Source organism: Neophocaena asiaeorientalis, unplaced genomic scaffold (assembly GCF_003031525.2).
Source record: "Neophocaena asiaeorientalis asiaeorientalis breed wild unplaced genomic scaffold, Neophocaena_asiaeorientalis_V1.1 scaffold293, whole genome shotgun sequence".
In the NCBI taxonomy this organism is placed as follows: domain Eukaryota; kingdom Metazoa; phylum Chordata; class Mammalia; order Artiodactyla; family Phocoenidae; genus Neophocaena; species Neophocaena asiaeorientalis.
In genome coordinates this window covers 4,158,805-4,163,284 of record NW_020173920.1, presented here as the reverse complement: position 1 = coordinate 4,163,284, position 4,480 = coordinate 4,158,805, and the positions used below count along the sequence as shown (strand labels likewise).

At 44.1% G+C, this 4,480-nt stretch overlaps 1 protein-coding gene across 3 annotated transcripts in view; it reads left to right on the top strand.

Annotated features, from left to right (window-relative positions):
- Positions 1-4,480, top strand: part of PAK2 (p21 (RAC1) activated kinase 2) — an 88,725-nt gene that overhangs the window by 6,507 nt on the left and 77,738 nt on the right. For 2 of the 3 annotated variants that reach the window (XR_003004061.1, XM_024752110.1), the window contains exon 1: positions 3,813-4,069. The exons of the other annotated variant lie outside the window; for it this stretch is intronic. The gene's annotated coding sequence lies outside the window, so the exon portion shown is untranslated. Of the gene's footprint in view, positions 1-3,812; positions 4,070-4,480 lie in introns of those variants that run through there. 3 annotated transcript variants of the gene reach the window in all.

Sequence of the window (4,480 nt, the reverse complement as noted above, 5' to 3'; positions counted from 1 at the left end):
GTGAAGATACTTTGATATGACTTTTCTTGCTTGATAAATGCTTGCAGATGACATCACTTTTAACATAACAGCATTTCTGGTTTTGAACTCTTTGTATTATCTTCTTTGGATACTTAAGAAATGAATAAGCACTTTATTTTTTAAATCAGTTTTGTAATTCTGTATATGGTCTTTTTTGTTTATAGCCAAGAAAATGGGTATTGTTCTCCTGGTCATTGTATTCCAGTATTTGTTCCACTTCTATGGTTTATTTTTCTTAAAGTATCATGTAATGTTCTTTGGATGAAAATAATAGAGACTCAACTAAGGTTGGTGGTGGGGTAGAGATTGTTCTGTGTGTGTGTTTTTGTTTATAGCCAAGAAAATGGGTATTGTTCTCCTGGTCATTGTATTCCAGTATTTGTTCCACTTCTATGGTTTATTTTTCTTAAAGTATCATGTAATGTTCTTTGGATGAAAATAATAGAGACTCAACTAAGGTTGGTGGTGGGGTAGAGAGTTTTCTGTGTGTGTGTGTGTGTGTGTGTGTGTGTGTGTGTGTGTGTGTGTATCTCAGCCACTCTGCTAGGAACTTAAGATTATTTAGCTAGATCTCATGGAGATCTAGGTAGTTGAATATAGGGTTTGGTAGGCTGTGAGAGAATGAAATAATATAGAGAATTGTCCTAGTCGGTGATAGGATGGTAGGTTTAACTGCCTATCTGATTTCTTGCACCTCAGACCTTACTTCCGGGATTACCTTCCTCCTGAAGTATATCTTTTTAAGATGTTCCTTTAGTAGGTCTCTGTGGTTGGTAACATCTCTGTTTTTTGCCTGATGATATCTTTATTTCACCCTCACTCTTTTTACTGATAATTTAGCAAGATACATACTTCTAAGTTTAGTTTTTTCTCTTGGTAGTTTGAAAATATTTTTCCATTGTCAGATGGCACACATTGTTGCAGTTGAGAAATCTATACTGAATTTAATAGTTATTTCTTTGTAGGGGGTGTCTTTTTTTTCTGGTTTCTTTATCTTTGGTATTCTGCAGTTTCACTTTGATGTGTTTGAGAAGATTTCCTTTACTTATCCTGTTTGGGATTCACTTGCTTCTTGAATCTGAAGGTTGTCTTTAATCAATTCTGGAAAATTCTTAGCCATTATCTCATCATATACTGCCTCTTTTGTTTTCTCTTTTTACTCTCCTGAACTTCTCATTAGGCAAATGGTATACCTTCATAATCTATCCCCATGTCTCTCAGTCTTTCTTTCATATTTCCTCTGTCTTTGGGCTGCTGTCAGTAATTTCTTTAGATCTGTCTTCCAGTTTATTAATTTTCTCCTCAACTGTGTGTAATCTATTTAACCCAAACATTGGCTTTGGTTTCAATTATTATATTCTTTACTTCTAGAAGTTCTACTTGGCTCCTTCTCAAAGCTGCTTGATCATTTTTTAAAAATAGTATCTTGTTTCTTGTTTAAAAATAGTATCCTGTCTTACTCTGCTTAATCATTATAATAAACTTATTTTATATTCTGTAATCAATAATTCCAGTATCTAAAGTTCATGGGCTTCTTTATTCTGTTTATGGTTTCTGTTGATTCACTCCTGGCTTATTTTCTCAGATGTATTATATTTTGGGTGTTTATGTTTAACTTTTGATAGCCTATTTGTGGAAATTCTTTCAGTCCTGTGTTGAGAGTGAACCTGTGCAGTGAAGATTTGTGTTTGTTTCTTCCAGGCCTCCAAGCATTACCAGCCTGGGACATTTTCTTGACTTCAAGTTTCCTGGGCAGTGTAGGTACTATAAATTTGAACTTTCAAACCCATGTGAGGGAAAGTTTGTGGTTACGAATTCTAAAGGGAAAGTTTTTTTCCCCTCGATGCCAAAGTCCAGGCTAAAACTTACAAGTATCTGCATATCGCCCTGGGTTGGTCCAGGGGATTTTTTTTCCCCAGTCTATTCTTAGAGGGTATAGCCCTTTGAGTTTTCCAGCCTTGTGCAGGATTATAATCCCAACACCTATACAGGCCCAAGGCCTTGTCTTTGGTCTCTTGTCTCCTGTGCAGCCAGTAAAACCATAGATTTTTCTGAGATAAGTAGGTTCTTTCAACATAACACAATAGGCTTCACTGACCTGGTTACTACTCTGGTTTCTTGCTCCCCCCTTTGGGTTGAATGTGGAGTTTGGAAGACTATCAGATGTATTCCTCTTTCTTCCTTGAAAGCTTAGTTATGCCTTTGAAAGGATGTTCTATTTTATCCAGCATTTTGTGTGTTTAATAGTGGGACTGTTTTTCAAGTTATCTAATAGTGTGCCATATTGCTCCTTGAATCCCTTCTCTCGTACTCTCCATATCAATTGAGTTTTTCGCTCTACATCTATCAATAAGAACAATCTGGCTACTACCTATCTCCACTTCCACAGCTATTGCTCTAGCATCAGTCATGATTAATGCCTCCCTAGTTCATTCCCTTCTATTCTTGCATCTCAGTACTCTATTCTCCATGTAGCAATCTAGAGATCTTTTTTATTTTTTTAATATATTTATTTATTTATTTATTTTTGCCTGTGTTGAGTCTTTGTTGCTGTGCGCGGGCTTTCTCTAGTTGCGGTGAGTGGGGGCTACTCTTCGTTGCAGTGCGTGGGCTTCTCATTGTCGTGGCTTCTCTTGTTGCAGAGCACAGGCTCTAGGCTTGCAGGCTTCAGTAGCTGTGGCATGTGGGCTCAGTAGTTGTGGCTTGTGGGCTGTAGACCACAGGCTCAGTAGTTGTGGAGCACGAGCTTAGTTGCTCCACGGCATGTGGGATCTTCCCCGGCCAGGGCTCAAACCTGTGTCCCTTGCATTGGCAGGCAGATTCTTAACCGCTGTGCCACCAGGGAAGCCCTCTAGTGATCTTAAAGTGTAAACCAGGTAACATCACTTCCTTACTTACAACTCTTTAATAACTTCTTGGAATAAAGTCCAACATCCTTACCTGTCATTTAAGATCCTTCCTGACCTGAATCTTGTTTTCTCCCACTATGCTACTCTTCTTGCACTAAACTGCAGTTACACGGGCCTTCTTAACTGACCTTAGCAAGTTCTTTTCTTCCTCCTTCTGTCTGGGAGCTTCTCATGGCTCTCTCTTTCTGTTCTCAGCTTAAATGTCACCTCATTAAAGATGCCTTCCCTGGCCACCTTATCCAAAGTAATCATCCTAGTTTTTCCCTCATACCAGATATCACTATTTTAATTATTGTGTTTTCATATTTGTAAGTTCCACAAAGACAAAGTGACTTGTATTCACCCTTGTATCCCTGATACCCAGCAGTGTCTGGTACATGTTAGACACTGAAATACTTGTAGAATTAGTGAATACATTAATGAACTCCTCCATGGATAAAACATAGAGGCCTTAATTTGCAAGGAGGTGGGGCTTAATTTAGCACCAAAGTATATTAAGAGCTGTAGGTAAAAAGCAAAATGGATAGTGGATGAATTCCCAGGAACACGTATCCTAGAGCAGGTTCATATAACAGGAATCGTCTTTCAGCATGTTTGGTTGGCCACAGACCTGACTGGAGGCAATGCTGAATTACATGAGGAAGTGGCGGTGTCTCTCAATATAAAGAATACCCAAAAAAGGCGGGGCGGGGGCCGGGGGGTGGCGGAGATAAGTGGCACACATCTCCAAACTACAACGCCCAGCAGGCCCCGCGTGAACCCGCCCACTGGGAGGCGGTGCCCGTCTCCGCCCCGTGGAACTCCTGGCTTCGGCCCCACCCCTCCCCGCTCCGCGCCGTAGCCCTCCCCCAGGGTTGTGGCCACGCGCAGCGGCGGCGGTTGTTCCGCTTCCCCTCTGGCCTGGGCCGTCGCCATTGCCGAAGGCTCCCTGCACTCCCTTCCCGGCGCCCGCGGGGCTCGGCTGCCGCCCGGCCTAGCAATAACAGCAGCTGCGCTCCAGCGCGGTTCCTCTTCCCGCCCCGCTTCCCTTTCCCTCCCCTCCCCGCCCCGTGTCGCGCGCTTGCTCGGGGCGGCTCCTGAGCCCGCCGGGAGCTCGGCCGGAGGCTCCTCGCCGGGGCGGGGATCTTTCCTCGCTTGGGGTAAGTGTGCAGACAGGCCGGGACGCGGGCCGTCGCTCTCCTTCCTTCTTTCTCCGCGGCCTGGCCGGCGCGAGCGGCCCGGGGCAGATAACCTGCCCCGCGCGGGGCTGGGAAGCCGCCACCTGCGTGCCTGGAGCCGCAACTCTTGGGGCGGTGGCTCATTGTCTGCGCCCTCCGGCTGTTTTCTTCCCCGACTGTAGTCTGAAATGGGAAGCTTGCTGGGCTGGTGAGGTCTAACTCTTCCTGGACCCGGCCCTGCCCTGAACCCTGTCGCGCCACAGTCTGCCCTCTGTTGATCTCCCTTCCATCGCGTTTCCACCCTCCTTTTCTCCATTTACTTTTGTGTTGTACAAAACGTTGCGGGTTTTATTCCTCGATTTTTTCGTCTCTCACAGAATCCTAGCCCCTCCA